This window comes from Sminthopsis crassicaudata, chromosome 1 (assembly GCF_048593235.1).
Source record: "Sminthopsis crassicaudata isolate SCR6 chromosome 1, ASM4859323v1, whole genome shotgun sequence".
In the NCBI taxonomy this organism is placed as follows: domain Eukaryota; kingdom Metazoa; phylum Chordata; class Mammalia; order Dasyuromorphia; family Dasyuridae; genus Sminthopsis; species Sminthopsis crassicaudata.
The window spans coordinates 364,398,563-364,417,837 of record NC_133617.1 but is presented as its reverse complement, the minus strand read 5'-3'; the positions used below and the strand labels follow the sequence as shown (position 1 = coordinate 364,417,837).

General features: G+C 34.3%; 1 long non-coding RNA gene and 1 pseudogene across 1 annotated transcript; one reads left to right on the top strand and one right to left on the bottom strand.

Annotated features, from left to right (window-relative positions):
• The first annotated feature begins 14,193 nt into the window (after positions 1–14,193).
• Positions 14,194–18,643, top strand: LOC141549606 (uncharacterized). Its single transcript, XR_012484396.1, has 3 exons — positions 14,194–14,259; positions 14,958–15,117; positions 18,508–18,643. It is a non-coding gene; the product is annotated as an uncharacterized LOC141549606 (long non-coding RNA).
• LOC141549604 (NEDD8-activating enzyme E1 regulatory subunit pseudogene) lies at positions 16,706–18,449 on the bottom strand (annotated as a pseudogene).
• Positions 18,644–19,275: the final 632 nt, after the last annotated feature.

Here is a 19,275-nt window from a genome sequence, read left to right as displayed (position 1 = left end):
TTGTTGTTGTCTTTCTTTGGTCAATATCAGCAAAAGTGTATCATGCAAATAGCAGGTTTTACTTGTTTCAGGCAGCAACTTTTTAGGTGCGTTCTCTAATCCTTAATCAGAACAAATGCCACATCTTCAAAGAGAGGAGAGAAAAACCATTTTCCTTCTTATATTTTAGGAGAGGACAAAGTTTATACATGTAAAGGACATTAGTAAAATCATTTAAACAAAATAAATTTAAACAATTTATTTAAACAAAATTTTAATTTGAATATTTAAGAAAAATTTTAAAGAAAAATATGTTTTAAACAAAAATATTTTTTTTCTGTCTGGGCTCCAGAAATTCTGAAAATTGCTATATTTAATTCTGAAAGTCTGAAGGTACTTAGGAGAGGTGAGGCATTATGAAGTAATAGAAGACCATTGGCTTTGTAATTAGAAGACCTGGCTTTAAGTTTCAATTTTTCTTACTAGCTTGTGAATGTTGGCAAATCATTTTATTACTCCTCCAGAATGAGATGCTATCACATTGCATTGGATGGGGAAGAAGAGAAAAAAAGAAATTGACCACTTGACAACATTTTGCTTCCATTTTTTTTCTTTTAATATTAGTTTCAGGAGGATTCTGGGAAGATGGTGTATTAGGTCAGATAATTCCAAGCTCTTCAGATTTCTCCTCACAACCCCCCTCCACAAAAAAAAAAAAAAAAAAAAAAAAAAAAAAATTACATCTCAAGGTAATCATAGACCAGTAAAAAACAAATAAGACTTGAGGATAGAACAGGGTCTTCTTAGGAGAACTTGATAAGATTCATAAAAAGACCTCAGGATGGGGCCATATTAATATTATTTTAGATGCATGTCTACATATGCATAAATGTTTATGTATGTGTGTACATATATGTATATAGGCATCTAGGTGTATATGTGGTTATATATGTATGAGTATAAATATATATTATAGCACACATATATATGTAAACATAAATACATATGTCTATATGATGTGTGTGTGTGTGTGTGTGTGTGTGTGATCTGTGCTGAATTGTAGCCTGCTTAGGGGAAGAGGAGGTTGAAAGGGGAAAAAAATTAAAGCAAAAAATGCACAGCAGAAAATGAAAGAATAACCTACAGATAATCAAATAAAATATTTTTATGAATATATAATCTTCTATTATTATATATGCTTTCTTGAAATGGAAATCTATTGTTACATAGTTTGTCTTCTGGATACATGGCAATGTTTTGTTTAGTTTATTTTCCTTTTCACTCTTTATTTTTATTGTTTTTTGCATTGTTTTAAATATTTTTAAAATAAGTAGGTTTAAGAGAAATTGCAATATTGAGACAATAGGAAAAAATTGAGATGTATAAGTTTGGATGCCATGGGAAAGAGCAATAAGTCAGGAAAGAACTAGATCATAATAGTAAGGCAAAACAGATATATGGACACATGAAAGTAGTGAGAGAATGAAAGGAAAAACAGAAAGATTTTTATGTACCTTAAAAGTAGAAAAAAATGAAAATTGGGCTGGGAAGGATATGGAAAATAAGTTTATCTTGGTCCTATAGTAAACTTTAAAATTTTATTGAATAGATCCATTTTTTAGTGTTTGCAATTATTGCACCAGTTAATTTTTGACAGGTTAATGCTATATTATTCATCATCCTTTAATTGCTGACTAAAAATAATCCGGACTTTTTGAAATAATCTTTTATTTACTAGATTTTATTTTGCTTTTCTTTCCATTACCTTAAAAAGTAGTATGCTACTTTGCTACCATAAATCCAAGCTAGATATTGATATAATTCCCTTACCTTTTCACAAATCATCTTTTAAATCACTTCTGCCAAGGCAGTGTTTGATGTTTCCCCTTGTAGGCATTTCTTGAAAGCTTTACATTACCTGCTATAGTCTTTTCCATGGCAGTTACATATACTGTTGTGTTTATGATCTGAAAAGAATTATAGTGTCTTGAAATACTGTGAGAACCTGTATTTGTCCATAATGAATATAACACATTCTGTTTTTGTTTTTGTTTTTTTTTTAATTATCTTGTTTTGTTTCAATTATTCCTCTAGTTGGGAGTAATGCCATCAAATAGTGATATTCCTTCTCCCCCCCACCCCCTGCCAAAAAAAAAAAAAACACTTAGAAAAAATAATCAGTCTATATATATCAGCTCTTTTCCTCCCAATCATTTATGGCATCACATGACTATTTTTTTCATCTGTTTCATTATTAGATATAATTTATGAAGATAGTTAAGGGAATACTTTCCATGATCTCACCTTTTTATTTTTCTCTCTTCAGATTTTTGCAATGTCTTAAATGTATTTCTTATTTTGAATAGTATTGACTTACAGATACAGTTTTATTCTGACTGCCTGACTATGATTTGCAATATCTCATTCTCTTTTCTTGGAACTAAGAACAATATTAAAATAAAAGAAGTTCTTGACTACATTAGTGAAATATGTTTCCAATTCTATTGTGATATAGCATTGACTCTTAATGAAAGTATTTATGTCTTCAATCTGTTTAATGGGCTATTTCAGTCTATATTAGTATTTCAATCACTTTCATTTGCTCATTAGAGTGCTCAGTGACATCTTTACTGATACATTTCTAATAGCTGATATTTGATATTTATTTATTCCTATTTATCTTGCATTTGAAAGTATCAAAATACTAAGAGTTACCATTAGTACATTGCCTTCCATATCAAGTTTATTTATGATTTCAAGTAGGGATTACTCACCATCCTTTGCTGTCCTATCAGTTATTTCACATAAAATGAGTGCTAACCCAATCAGTAGTATTGCCAGAATAATGGCAGAGCCTATTTATCAGAATTTTAGATTTCCTGATAATTCTTCAAAGCTACTATCATGATTATAGGTCACACAAAATCCATGAAGTCACTTTGGGTAGCATTCTACCACTTTTCTTTCTCTCCCTATCCCAACCTTAGAATAATGCTTTAGGCTTTAAAATTATTATTTGATCTTTTATTTCTTATTTTGTTTTTAATAACTCATAAATTATAATATTAAACCATAGAAATAATATGAAATATGTAAATCTGAATCCATGTTGTCCTTGTTCTGTATTTTCAATTTATGTCTTAGGTCAAATTGAGTGGCTAATACTAATAGTAGATGACATTATGTAGTGTCCTAATAGTTATAAAAATACTATGTAAAGGAATTAACTCTTGAGACTTAACAAGAACTGTTTGAGGTTAGTACTACAAAATTTAATATCACAATTTTATCAGTAAGGCTTCTAAGGTTCTGAACACTGAATTGTCATCTATATTATCACATAATTCATAAAATGTCAGACATAGGATATGAATGCTTGTCCCTAAGTTTAGGACTTACTCATTACCCTAATTAAATTTTATTTTGCTTATTTTTCATGGGAGAAAATAGAGAAAGCATGAAATCAAGCATACAGCATTTTTTCTGGTCATTGTATCAAATCATGGAAATGAAACAAGTTAGTAGATTGAAGAAATATCCTGATCTTGACTACATAATGAACATGTTTAGATAAGATGTATTCTTGATGCAATATGTAAAGATTAATGAGCCTATTATTGGAATTTTTGACTTAACCTGGCAGAAACTTGGGAAAATATGTGAGATGTCTGGCCTGGCAATTTATGGGATTATATCTGGAAACATGGCTTCTTGAGTGCATTAATAACTTCTTATACAATGCATTAGCACTTTAAGAACAGGTAATCAAACTCTTTTATAGAAATGCCTAATGGCATGTCATTTGGTATCATTATTCCTCACTGGGGGTTGTGAAATGAGACTTTCAAACATCACAGATGCTCCTCACATACACCATATAGGCCCACACATGGGCTTAGGATATGTAGAACTGTATATCTATAATATGCATGCACACATACAGAAATATGCCCATAGTGATAATCTCATTCAATTTCCAATTTCTTGCCACCAAAAAGAAGCCTGCTAAAAACATTTTTTTTTTTTTTTTTTTTTTTTGGCACATGTGGGTCTTTTTCTCTTTTATGAGTTCTTTGGGATATAGACCCAGTGGCACTGCTGGATCAAAGGGTATACACAATTTTATAATCCTTTAAGCTTAGTTCCAAATTGCTCTCCAGAATAACTGGATCAGTTCAAAACTATACAAAAAATGAATTAAAGTACCACATCCCCTCCAGCATTTATAATTAATTTTCCTTTCAGTCAATCTAATAGCTGTGAGATGTTATCTCAGAGTTGTTTTAATTTGCATTTCTCTAAACAATGAAAGACATCTTTTCATAAGCTTGTATATAACTGGTTTCTTCATCTAAAAACTGCTTGTTCATATATTTTGACCTTTTATCAATTTAGGAACGACTTATATTCCTATAAATTTGATGGAGCACTCTATATACTTGAGAAATTATGCTTTTATCAGAGATTTTTGCTATAAAAGATATTTTGGTATAACAGATCTGTTTTCCTTCTGATCTTGGTTGTATTGTTTTTGTTTGTACAAAAGCTTTTTAAATTTATATAATGACAATTAACAATTTTGCATTTTTAATGTTCTTTATTTCTTCTTTGATAGTGAATTTTTCTCTTCCCTTGGATCTGACAGGTAGATCATTTTTTGTTCTTTTAAATTGTGTTGTTGAATGTTCTGTTTACTTCAATATTTTGTTTTTTTATTTATTAGTTGAGCTTTTCAAATTCTGAGAGGGAATATTTGAATATTTCCACTAGTTTAGTTTTGCTGTCTAGTTCTTCTTTTAACTTACTTGACTTTGCCTTTAAGAAGTTGTGTCCTATACCACTTGGCACATATATGATTAATGTTGTATTACTTCAGTGTCTCATATGCAAGAGTGTTCCAAATCACTACTGATCAGAGAAATGCAAATTAAGACAACTCTGAGATATCACTACACACTTGTCAGATTGGCTAAGATGACAGGAACAAATAATGATGAATGTTGGAGGGGATGTGGGAAAACTGGGACACTAATACATTGTTGGTGGAGTTGTGAAAGAATTCAGCCATTTTGGAGAGCAATCTGGAACTATGCCCAAAAAGTTATCAAACTGTGCATACCCTTTGATCTAGCAGTGCTACTACTGGGCTTATATCCCAAAGAAATACTAAAGAGGGGAAAGGGATCTGTATGTGCCAAAATGTTTGTAGCAGCTCTTTTCATAGAGGCTAGAAACTGGAAAATCAATGGATGTCCATCAATTGGAGAATGGTTGGGTAAATTATGGTATATGAAGGTTATGGAATATTATTGCTCTGTAAGAAATGACCAGCAGGATGAATTCAGAAAGGCTTGGAGAGACTTGCATGAACTGATGCTGAGTGAAATGAGCAGAACCAGAAGATCACTATACACTTCAACAACAATACTATATGAAGATGTATTCTGATGGAAAAGGATATCTTCAATATAAAGAAGATCCAACTCACTTCCAGCTGATCAATGATGGACAGAAACAACTACACCCAGAGATCCTTCTGGGAATTGAATGTAAAATATTAGCACTACTGTCTATCTACCCATATTACTTATACCTTCAAACTTAACGTGCAACAAGAAAATTGGATTTACACACATATATTATATCTAGGTTATATTGTAACACATGTAAAATGTATGAGATCACCTGTCATCTAGGGGAGGGAATAGAGGGAGGGAGGGGAAAATCTGGAAAAATGAATACAAGGGATAATGTTATAAAAAATTACTCATGCATATTTACTGTCAAAAATGTATAATTATGAAATTAATAAAAAAATTACTTCAGTGTCTATGGTACCATTTAGCAATATATTGTCTCCTTCCTTAACTCTCTTAATTGGGCATATTTTTGCTTTTACTTTTATGATCAGGATTGCCTTTCTTTTTTAAAAACTTTATCAGAAGCATATTAGATTTTGCTCTGGCCCCTTACATTTGTTCTGTGTGTGTCTCAGCTTTTTTTTTTTTTTTTTAATTTCTTGTAAACAACACACTATAGGATTCTTGCTTTCTATCAACTATGCTATCAACTTCCATTTTATGGAAGAATTTGTCCCATTAGCATTTATTTATTTCCATGGAATTCTTCCTCTGCTTTTCTTCTTTCTCTTTTTACCCTTTTCCTTCTTCTTACCAATGTTTTACTTTTTTTTTTTTTTTTTTTTTTTTTTTGCTTTCTCTGATCTGCCTTCCATTCTGTTAGTTCCTGCTTTACTTTATCTCCTTCTCCTACTTCTCTGTCTAGTAAGACAGATTACTATATTATTTCTTCTTTGAGACACTGCTGATGAGAGTAAGGTTCAAACAATCTTTGCTGCTCCCCCTCCCACTTTCTCCTCCACCGTAAAAGGTCTTATGGACCTCTTCATATGAAAGAACTTATGCCATCTAGCTTTTCCTTCTGTACTCAATATATTGCTTTTACTCATGCTTTAATTTTTTATGTCACTCACTCAAATTCACCTTAAATTCATATACCTTGTCTGTTTAAATATTTATTCTAGCTGTATTATTAGTTTCCCTCTTCTTCCCATGTATGGTAATAATAGTAAATATTTTAGCTCTATTGAATTTCTTGTTTTCTTTTTCTTTTTCTTTCTTTTTTTTAAACCTCTTTGTGCTTCTCTTGGGTCTTGATTGTCAATTTTTTAATTTAATTAGGGTCTTCTTATGAAAACTGGAAATGTTTCTATCTCATTGAATGACAATATATTTCCTTGAAGTATTATGCTTAATTTGGAAAGTGATTTTTTTGGATATTGTCATAGATAGCTCTTCTGCCTTTTGTAATATCATGTTCTAAGACTTTTGATCCTTTAATCTTACAGCTTCCAAGTCCTGTAATCCTGATTGTGAATTCCTGATATTTGGATTGTTTCTTTCTGGCCACTTGTACTATTTTTTTCTGTGACCTGATATTTCTGAAGTTTACCTATGATGTTCCTTACATATTTTATTTTAGGATCTCTTTCAGTGGATTCTTTCAATGCCTTTTTTTGCTCCCTGGTTCAAGTGTATCTGAACAATTTCTCTTGATAACTTCTTTTTTTTTTTTTTATTCATTTTTCCAAATTATCCCCTCCCTCCCTCCACTCCCTCCCCCCGATGGCAGGTAATCCCATACATTTTACATGTGTTACAATATAACCTAGGTACAATATATGTGTGTAAATACCATTTTCTTGTTGCACATTAATTATTAGCTTCCGAAGGTATAAGTAACATGGGTACATAGACAGTAGTGCTAACAATTTACATTCGCTTCCCAGTGTTCCTTCTCTGGGTATAGTTATTTCTGTCCATCATTGATCAACTGGAAGTGAGTTGGATCTTCTTTATGTTGAAGATTTCCACTTCCATCTTGATAACTTCTTGAAAGACACTTTTTAGGTCCTCTTTTTGATTACTATTTCCAGATTTTTCAATGATTATGATATTGTATCTACAGTTGTTTTTCTCATGAAATATTTTACATTTTTTCTGTTTTATTTTTTTATTTGTGCAATTGATTGTTGATGATCAATTTCCACTTGCCCAATTCTAATTATTTAAGTATTTTTTTTCCTCAATTAGACTTTGTACTTTTTTTTTCCCATTTGGCCAATTGTACTCTTTAAGTAATTGTTTTCTTGGACCCATATTTAACACCACATACTAAGATAAGATCAAAATGGGTCCAAGATTTAGGCATAAAGAACGAAATCATAAATAAATTAGAGGGACATGGGATGGCTTACCTCTCGGACTTGTGAAGGAGGAAGGAGTTTGTGTCCAAGGGAGAACTAGAGACCATTATTGATCACAAAATAGAACATTTTGATTACACCAAATTAAAAAAGTTTCTGCACAACAAAACTAATGCAAACAGTTAAAGGTTCTGATAAAGGGCTCATCTCCAAAATATACAGAGAATTGATTTTAATTTATAAGAAATCAAGCCATTCTCCAATTGATAAATGGTCAAAGGATATGAACAGACAATTTTCAGATGATGAAATTAAAACTATTTCTACTCATATAAAAGAGTGTTCCAAATCACTATTGATCAGAGAAATGCAAATTAAGACAACTCTGAGATATTATTACACACCTTTCAGATTGGCTAAGATGACAGGAACAAATAACGATGAATGTTGGAGGGGCTGTGGTAAAACTGGGACACTGATGCATTGTTGGTGGAGTTGTGAAAGAATCCAACCATTCTGGAGAGCAATATGGAATTATTCCCAAAAAGTTATCAAAATGTGCATACCCTTTGACCCAGAAGTGCTACTACTGGGCTTATATCCCAAGGAAATACTGAAAAAGGGAAAGGGACCTGTATGTGCCAAAATGTTTGTGGCAGCCCTTTTCATAGTGGCTAGAAACTGGAAAATGAATGGATGTCCATCAATTGGAGAATGGTTAGGGTAAATTATGGTATATGAATGTTATGGAATATTATTGTTCTGTAAGAAATGACCAACAGGAGGAATAAGAGAGGCTTGGAGAGACTTACATCAACTGATGCTGAGTGAAACGAGCAGAACTAGGGGATCATTATACACTTCAACAATGATACTGTATGAGGATGTATTCTGATGGAAGTGGATATCTTCAACATAGAGAAGAGCTAATCCAATTCCAATTGATCAATGATGGACAGAATCAACTTATGAAAGAGTTCAAAAAACAGCTTAGTAATAATATAAGAAACATGGAAGAAAAATTGGGGATGAATAAGATTTATGAAAAAATAAGTCAATAGCTTAGAAAACTGCTTAAAAAGTAGAATCGACCAAAATGCAAAAGGAAATACAAAAATTGACTGAAGAAAACAATTATTTTTTTAATTTTTATAATTATAACATTTTCTTTGACAGTACATATGCATAGGTAATTTTTTTTAACAACATTATCCCTTGTACTCCCTTATGTTCTGAATTTTCCCCCTCTTTCCCTCCACCCCCTCCCCTAGATGGCAGGTATTCCCATACATATTAAATATCTTATAGTATATCCTAGGTACAATATATATATATATGTGCAGAACCGAATTTTGTTGTTGTTGTTGCAAAGGAAGGATTGTATTCGGAAAGTAAAAATAATCTGGGAAGAGAAACAAAGCAAACAAACAAACAAAAAAAAATGCTCACAGTTTACACTCATTTCCCAGTGTTCCTTTTCTGGATTTCTGCATTTCTTCAGAGCTTCACTTAAACATAGAGCATTTTGACAGCTAAAGGATATCTGATCTCCCCTGGCTACTTTAAAGGACACTGGTGATTCCAAAAACTGGGGTCCACTGGCTCCTCTGAACATGCAAAGGTTATGAGGAGTCTAGGTGTTGGTGTTTGCTAGTTCTCCCATACTGGATTTCCTACTGGTTTGCTGAGGTGACTCTTACTGCTGGCTTAATAGAAAATTTCCCTTCCTAGACTGCTCTCTCTTTCATCAGATTCATTTGTTCTGCTGATATTCCTGGGTTAACAGGGTCTCCCTCAATTTCCCCCAAAACTCTGACTTGTTCCTTCCATCCCCATTCAACATCCACCTATATAAATTTCAAACTTTTATAGCAATATCCTTTGAAAAAGCCTTCTACAATTGGTTCCTCTACTTCCTCACCTCAGTTTTGTTTCTTACTTTTTCATTCAACTAAAATTGCTCTCTCTCAGGTTACCCTTGATGCCTCATTATCAAATTAAGTAACTTTTTCCTCAATCCTCATCCTTCTTGACTTTTCTGCAAACTTTGACATTCTTACACACTTTTTTTTCCTCTAGATTTTTTTTTTTTGTTGTTGTTGTTGTTGTTGTTGTTTTAAGGCAACATTATCTCCTGATTTTCTTTTTATCTTTCTGGCTACTCCTTAATCTCTTTAATTAGGAGTTTCTTAGGATCATGCTCACTAACTGTGAGTGTCCCATAGGGTTCTATTCTTGGAATTCTTCTATTTTGCCTTTATGCTACTTCAGTTAATGTTCTTATAATCTCTGATAGATTTTAATTATAATCTCTATTCTGATTGTTCTCAATTCTAACCAAGCCTTGGTCTCTCTGGAGATTTCCAGACTTACATATTCAATTTTCTTTCTGGCACCTTGAACTGGATATATAGTAGGTGTCTACATCACAACATGTCTAAAACTTAACTCATCTTTCCCCCTAAACCTTCTTTATTTCCCAACTTTTCTATCACTGTTTAGGACACTTTCATCCTTCCAGTCCCCCAGGTTTTCAGCCTAGTTATCTTCATTGATTTCTTATTATCCTTCACCTTTTCCCTGTAATCTGTTGGCAAGGCCTGTCAATTTTACCATTGCATGATCTTCCTTTCCTCCTCTGATACCACCACAAACCTTGCAGAGATTTCATTTTCATACCTAGACTAAAGTAATGAGCCAGAATGCCACAAGTCTTTGCCCAATCAAGTCCATCTTTCATTCACACATCAAAATGTTTTCCCAAAAGTTCAGGTTTAACCATATTACCCCCTCTTCCTACTTTAAAAAACCCAGATATACTGAATCACCTATAAAATGAAAAACAAAATCCTTTCTTTGGCACTGAAAGCTCTTTATGTCTAATATTTTATCTAAATTACATCTAAGATATAAAATCTTTATATCTATATTTCCAATCTTTTTCCATCTAAATTGTCTTCTATGTACTTTTTGATCCAGTTGCAAAGGTCCCTTTTTCAACACTAAATCTCAATTCTGAGTATTTTTCTTACTGTCATCATTCCCTAGAGTGATCTTACTTCATCTCTACTTCCTGACTTTGTTAAAGACCCACCTAAATTCCTTCCATTTTAAGGAAACATTTAGTGACTGACTCTTTTTCATCATTAATTTATGTTTTCATATACTTCTTGAAAGACTGAGAGGCATCAAAGAAGCACCAGGAATCAAATTTACCGCACTTTAGCTGCTCCTATTTCTATAGAAAATTTAATAAGAATAAACTCTGGATGAATAGTTGATGAGAGTTAGGGAAGGGGAACCCCCTTTTGGATCGTTGCAAAGATAGTCTCGTGATGGTGCAGAGTCCTCTGTAAATGAATTTACAGGCCTGAAAACATAGATTGATGAAAAGGGTTTATTGTAGGGATTTGGAAATAAGGTTTAGTTAGTAAAGTTGAGGGTAGAGATAAAAGGGCACCGGATTAGGTCCAGTGGTCAGAAACCCTTGGCATGATCAACATAAGAATGCCATGCTTAGGACTTCTGCAAAGTGGACTCCAAAGTAGCCCCTTTTATAATGGGCACTTGGTGATCTTGAAGGTGGGTAGAGTCCCAGGTTCCTGGTGGGCTTTCAGCCAGGGTCAGCATTGCATAGAATTCATAGAGTAACCACAAGATATGGGTAAATGTAATGTACAGGCTAGCTCTCTGGAGGGCTTCAGGGTCAGCCAGAGTCAGGATGAATTAAAGCCCTTGGTATTTAGAGGGGGAAGTGAAAGAGGTAAGCAAGCTGCCATGAGGCTTTCCAAAGATCTCTCCTGGATTATGGAGTCCAGAATCTCTAGTCTCTCTCCTACCTTTCCTGCTTCCAAATTCCTCTGACCTCTCTCCCTACACCCTCCAATCCTTGCCAATCATTATCTTAACCCAAAACATATAGCAATCACCAATGGTGAGAAGAGTGATTTATCCAAATATATGCTAATAGAGTCATTGTCTCACATGGAATAGGTATTTAGCCTTAAGTGTTCCCTTGTCTGATTCAAGCATACTTTTTTGGAGAGTTTCAGCTCTTTACAGGTAAAGTGCAATCTTCACATAAATTTGTCAAATATATTCTGTCTACAAATAATGTACCAAGCAGTAGAATATGTGATGTTTAATGTTTGTGCTTGCCTTCATTGAACTTGCCTAGTTTCAGGGATGGGGTTATAATACTAGAGAATGAAATGATACCTAGAGATATAGTAACTAAGCATCTGAGGCGAGAAAGGAACATAGGATTGAGAAAATAAGAGTTGTTAAGAAAGGGTTATTTCAATGGGCAAAGATGAGACAATTTCATTGGATGTTCCCACTGAACTGCATCACCTTAGAGTGTTTAATTCTATAAAGTACATAAGGCAGTAAGGGACCAGTATCAAACAGTACTGAAAACATTTTGAGTTCAACATCTCAGTTGTGCAACAATAGTTACCTCAATGTAGCTCAGCCTTATTAGACAAATAATGAATACCATTGCTTGAAAGGAATAACTTCTGCCTTGACTCTATGAGCTTAGATGAAGCTCACTCTGATTCTCAGTTACTATTCTACATATTACCTACTAAGGAAAAAGTCTTCCCCACTCCAAGAGAAGTGCTTAGAAAGCATAGTTAGGCTTAAAAAATGGGGAGGTTTGATTGTAACTTGGGAACAGATCATTGGACTCTTAGATACATTAAAATACATGTTTCCTTGGTTCTCTAAGGAAGGCAAATTTGAGCCAGTTAAATGGAAACTAGTGGGAGAGAAACTAATTGATATTACAATGATAATGGTCCTGATTCAATTCCTGAGGAAACACTCTCCATGGATTTTCACCTGGAGCTCATGTAGGAATAGGAATAAAAGAGTGCAGGAGGTCAAAGAATGTAACCATGTGAATAAAAGGATCTGAGCTTGCTTACAACTGTTCTCCAGTCCTCTGATGTGTTTCAACTGCGTCCATGTGAGATAGTAGCCAGAGGCCTCTGACTATCTCAGAAAAAAGTTAAGCTTGGTGTAGACACTTAACTAGAAATTTCTCTGAAGCTCTGGGAATTAGGAGAGACTGGCAATAGCAAATGCAAAGATAAAACATTGGCAATTGTGTTCATATAGTTACTGACTTGCCTTGTCTGGTAGATTCCCAAATATTTTATATTATAAACAGTTTAAATGTAATTTCTCTTGTATTTCTTGCTGATGGATTTTGTTAGGAATTCATAAAAATGCTGATGATTTATGTGGATTTATTTTATATACTGCTACTTTGCTAAAGTTATAATTTGTTTCTAGTACTAGTAGTTTTTTTAGTTGGTTCTCTAGGATTTTCTAAGTATTCCATCATATCATATGTAAAGAATGATAATTTGGTTTCCTCCTTACCTACTCTTATTTCTTTAATCTCTTTTTCTCCTCTTATTACACTAACATTTCTAAAATAATATTGAATAATAATGGTGATAATGGGCAATTTTGTTTCACTCCTGATGAGAATGGTTCTAGTTTATCCCCATTTCATATGATGCATACTTATGGTTTTAAATAGATGCTTCTGATTGTTTTGAGGAAAACTGAATTTATTGCTATAATCTCTAGTGTTTTTAATAGGAAAGGGTGTTGGATATTGTCAAATGTCTGCATCTATTGAGATCATCATATGATTTTTGTTAGTTTAGGAATTGATATAGTAAATTATGCTCATTTTTTTTCTAATATTGAAGTAGCCCTGCATTCCTGGTGTGAATCCTATTTGGCCATGGTATATTATCCTGAGGATAACTTTCTGTAATCTCTTTGTTAATATTTCATTTGAGAATTTTGCATTAATATTCATTAGAGAATATGGTCTGAAATATTCTATCTGGTTTAAGTATCAGCACCAATCTGTCATAGAAGGAATTTAGTAGGACTCCTTCTATTCTTATTTTTCCAAATAGCTTACAAAGTTTTGTAATTAATAGTTCTTTAAATGTCTGGTAGATATAAATCCATCTGGCCCTGGAGATTTTTTCTTAGTGAGTTGATTAATAGTTTGTTCAATTTCTTTTTCTAATATGGGACTATTTAAGTATTTTATTTCATCTCCGTAAATCTTGATAATCTATATTTTTCTAAGTATTTCTCCATTTGACATAAATTGTCAGATTTATTGCCATATAATTGGGCAAAATAACTCCTAATTATTGCTCTAATTTTCTCTTCATTGGTGAAAAGGAAAATAACGTTTTATTTTATTCTTCCCTTTTTCTAATCAAATTAACTAAACATTTATCTATTTTATTGGTTTTCTCATAAAACCAACTAAGTATTGTTTATTAATTCAACAGTTTTCTTATTTTCTATTTTATTAAGCTTCCCTTTTATTTTCAGCATTTCTAATTTGGTATTTAATGGGTGGGGTTAATTTATTGTTTTTTTTTTCCCCCTAGCTTTTTCAGTTCCAAGCCCAATCCATTTATCTTCTATTTCTCTATTTTATGCAGGTAAGCTTCTAGAAATATACAACTTCCCCTAAGAATTGCTTTGGCTGCATCCCATAAAATTTGGTATGTTGTCTCATTATTGTTATTCTCTTGGGTGAAATTATCAATCATGTATATAATTTGTTATTTCACCCATTCATTCTTTAGGATTAGATTATTTAGACTCCAATCAATTTTTGATCTACTTTTCCCTGTTTTTTATTGGATTATGCTGAGAAAAAGATGCCTTTACTATTTTTGCCTTTCGGCATTTGATTTCGAGGTTTATATGCCCTGATACATGGTGAATTTTTGTAAAGCTTCCATGTACTGCCGAGAAAAAAAAAAAATATTCCTTTTTGTCTTCAATCAGTTTTCTCCCAAAGTCCATCATAATTAATTTTTCTTGAATTCTATTTACCTTCTTACCTTCTTTTGTATTTATTTTATGGTTTGATTTATCTAGTTCTGTTGAGATTCCCCACTAGTATAGTTTTGCTCTCTAATTCTTCTTGTAGCTCTCTTAACTTCTCCTATATGAATTTGGATACTATACCATTTGGTGCATATATGTTTAGTATTGACATTACCATGTTATCTATGGTAGCCTTTAGCAAGATGCAGGTGCATTCCTTATCTCTTTTAATTAGATCTCTTTTTGGTTTTGCTAGATCTGAGATAAGGACAGCTACCCCTTCAGCTGAAGCATAATAGATTCTTCTCTACCATTTTACCTTTACTCTAAATATATTACTCTGATTTAAATATGTTTTTTTTTTGAGACTTCTGGCCAAGATGGTGGCGTGGAGGCAGACAGCTGCTTGAGCTCCTCATTTTCTCTCAGAACTTACTTCATGACAAGCCTCAGACTTAATGCTTGACCCAGAAAGAAACCCACAAATAATCACCAAGAGAAGACATCCTTGAAAGCCACCAGAAAAGGTCTGTGTTTGCTCGGGGGAGGGTCGAACAGACTGGGCACAGACTGAGGGCAGGCAAGCCAGAGCTGGGCAGGCAAGCCATAGCTGGACAGGCAGCTCACACAGCTTAGAACAGAGGGGGGAGGGGTATGATCTCTGCCGTTTCTGCAAAAAGGCTTTCACCCCAGTGTGGATACTCCATCTTGGCAGCAAGCCAGGAGCAGGGAGAGGGTGTAAACACCGGAGGTGAAGATTAAAACCCCAGAAAGCCAGCGTCTCTCAGAACCCGGCCACTCCCAACCCCCACCTGGACTGACTCAGCACATACTCAGAGCCTCAAGGGCAGTCTCAGTACAGTCATTGCTGTTCTGTTAGTGGCTCTCTGCTGCCCTACCCCGAGTCTGTAGAGGAAGCCCATTAATACCATCCAGCCCCATCCCCTGCAAAACAATTTGTTTTCTTTGACTCCTGCTCTGACAAAATGAACAAAAAATTCAAAATGGCTCTAACCATTGAGAGCTTTTGTATGGAGAGAGAGCAGACTTCAAACCCTGAGGAGACTAAAAACAGACTGTCCCCAGAGGAATCCCCTAAGAGGGATATGAGCTGCTCCTCAATACAAAAAGAATCTCATAGAGGAAATCAAAAAGGCTCTCACAAGAGAGCTGGAAGAGAAATGGGAAAAGGAAAGGGAAGCTTGGCAAGAGAGCCTGGAGAAGTCATCCCATTCATTCAAAGACAGAGTGGATAAAGAAATCAAATCATTGAGAAACAAGATTAGTGAGCTGGAAAAAGTAAACAACTACAAGGAAAACAGGATTAGTGACCTGGAAAAAGAAAACAGCTTTCTAAAAAATAAAATGGATAAAATGAAAAAAAAATTCCATAGAAGATAAAAACTCAATTGGACAATTACAAAGAGATATAAAAAAAGTGAGTGAAGAAAATACATCATTGAAAATTAGACTGGAACAAGTAGAAATGAATGAATCAAGGAGAAACCAAGAGGTAGTCAAGCAAAACCAGAGAAATGAAACAATTGAAAAGAATGTCAAGTACCTTACTAGAAAGACAACAGACCTGGAAAATAGATCCAGGAGAGACAATTTGAGAATAATTGGACTCCCTGAAAAATGTGAGGAAAAAAAGAGCTTGGACACCATTTTCGTGGAAATTATCAAAGAGAACTGCCCAGACATTTTGGAAACAGAGGGTAAAATAGACATTGAAAAAATTCATCAATCACCTACTGAAAGGGACCCTAAAATCAAAATGCCAAGAATCATAGTGGCCAAGTTCAAGAACCATCAGACAAAGGAAAAGATATTGGAAGCTGCTAGAAAAAAGCAATTCAGATATGGAGGATCCACAATAAGGATAACCCAGGATCTAGCAGCATCCACATTAAAAAAACGAAGGGCCTGGAACATGATATTCTGAAAGGCTAAGGAACTTGGTATGCAGCCAAGAATAACTTACCCAGCAAGAATGAGCATCGTTTTCCAGGGAAGAAGATGGACATTTAATGAAATAAATGAATTCCATCTATTTTTGATGAAAAAACCAGACCTACACAAAAGGTTTGATCTTCAAATACAGAACTCAAGAGATTTCTTTTTTTTTTTTTTTTTTTTTTTTTAAATGATTTTAATGTTTATTAAGGAAACAATTTAGTAGCCCTGTATTACCAGAATTATACAGAACTTAACAAAACCTGAAGGCAATTACAGTTTTAAGCATTAGCATGCTGTTAACATACAGTAATTTTTCTACAATTGGAAAGTTGCTGAGGTTTGTGACATGCCACTGTAAATATAAGTATTATTAAAAATTACAAACTGTTTGGTAATTATTTTGATAACCTCCTGAGCAGCAGCTCCTCCCAAGAATGCTGCGATCGTATGAGGTTCAGCAGCTCCGTACCGACAGAATTCATGGACATAATCATCTTTTACCATTACAGACAAATGATATTCTTGAAGGAAGCTGGTCAGGCAAGATTTCAATTTCCCTATATCATCTTCAACTTGATAGTTATAAACTCCTGGATATCTTCCATACTGTTTTTGGAATCTATCAACAGCTCGGAGCATTAAGTACAACACTATCTCACTATCTGGATTATCCATGCTGGAAATGATTTCATCCTTATTGATAGTGTCCAAGCCATATTCTTCAGCAAGGGATCGACACCTCACCACTCGAAGAAATGCCGAATTGCTGCAGAGTAATTTTAATTCTCTCTGTGAAATGGATTCTGGTGCCTGACCTATAGACTGGAGTAATTTGGCAGCATGATTACCCACAGCAGCAGCATCTGTTTTTGCTTTTTCACGGTAAATATTTTGTAATTTTATAAATTTTCCAGAATCTGCAATCATATCAGGAATAGTGCCTCGAACAGGTAAGTTTCCTTGACCTTCCCTTGCCACAAACTCTTTTAAAGCCCTTGCCAAAATCCAAAAGGATGGACTCTGTTTGGTAATATTGATACAGTGATCATCATTAAAAATGTCTTCAATACTGCTTGGTATCTGAGTGGTACTAAGTGCTGTGTTCACATTTTTAATAGCTTCTTCAAAATTTTCTTCATCTTCTGGAACACCATTTTCATTCTTCAAAATACCTTGTCTAATCAAATCTCTGAAGGCTTCTTTCTCTTTGTATGTTTTAGGTATTTGTCCATTCTTATCACTGTGCCACTGTGCCAAATACTTGGCTACAATCACAATCCATGGAGTATGGCTATGGTCCTTCTTCTCCATGTGATCTAAATCATAGGATTGTATGTGCTCTCTAAGCTCAGGAAAGGGCTTATCCAGCCGAAGATCTTCCAGTGCATTGTCTGGATGAGATTCTATCACTGGATGTTCTTTTATAATGATTCTCATATAACCAACCAGCCCATATGTTCTACAGACCAAAAGAGGAATGCAAGCATTCCAAAGGATTTCTGCTAAGTGGAGTAATGTACTTTCTGGCAAATGAGTCGCAATCACCACATCAAACCTACAGAAAAATGAAGGATCATTGTCTAGAAGTTTTTCTGGACTCTCTTCCACAAAACTCCCAGAGACGTCACTATTTAATTCTTGTAAGAGTTCCATGGCTGCTTGAGCTCGGTTCTTTCCAATACTGCTCCTTTGAAGAAAAAAATTATTTCCAGCATCTTCTCCACTGACCTGATTTCCATCAACAATTGTAAATGAGCCAATACCTGGTAATACCAGATTTTTCAGAATTTCTGTTCCTGTGGCTGTTGCATTTATTAGGCAAACATGAGCAGATTCCAAAGCTTCTTGTCCATGATCACCCCATAATCTTGTAGGTAATTCTCTGTTTCTTCTTCTTCCCTTGTCTATATCTCATAACCTCTTGATAGCATCTTTTGTTCTCTCCTCCTTTACTCTAGTCTCTCAGCTGCCGGTCGTACTTCTGTTCCTTGGGCAGCTTCCCCGCCTCTGGCTGCGCCATCATCCCGCCTGGGCCTGGCCTCACGCCTGCTGCACTCTCGCCCCGGAGGAGGAGCACTCAAGAGATTTCTAAAAAGGTAAAAAGAAATCTTGAGAACTATACTTCTGCCAAAAAAATATGTAAAGAACATATGTATAATTTGTCTTAGAAACTAGAGGTGGAAAGGGAATTATATCATAAAAAAGTGTAAAGTGGTAGTACTACATCTCATGAAGAGGCAAAGGTAACCTATTATATTTGAGAGAAAGAAAGGAGGGAGATGAACATAGTGTGTGTATATAGACATATTCGATTTATGGTGAAACTTCTTCCACTTCATTGAAAAGTGAAAGGGAAGGAGTGAGATACGGGGAAGGGAAGACAGAAATTGTGAGGAAAAGGGGTAAAATAAGGGGAAGATCTTTAAGGTGGGGGAGGGATCCTACAAAGGGAGGGCTGTGAAAAGCAAGTGGTATTCACCAGTTTAATATTGGGTAGGGGGGTAAGAGAGAAGGAAAGGGGAAAAGCATAAGCAGGGGTTAATATGATGGCAAGCAATATAGAATTAATCCTTCTAACCATAAATGTGAATGGGGCAAACTGCCTCATAAAGAAGAAGCAGCAGACTGGATTAAAAGTCAGAATCCTACTATATGATGTTTGCAGGAAACACACCTGAAACAGGGTGAGACATTCAAACTAAAAGTAAAAGGGTAGAGCAGAATCT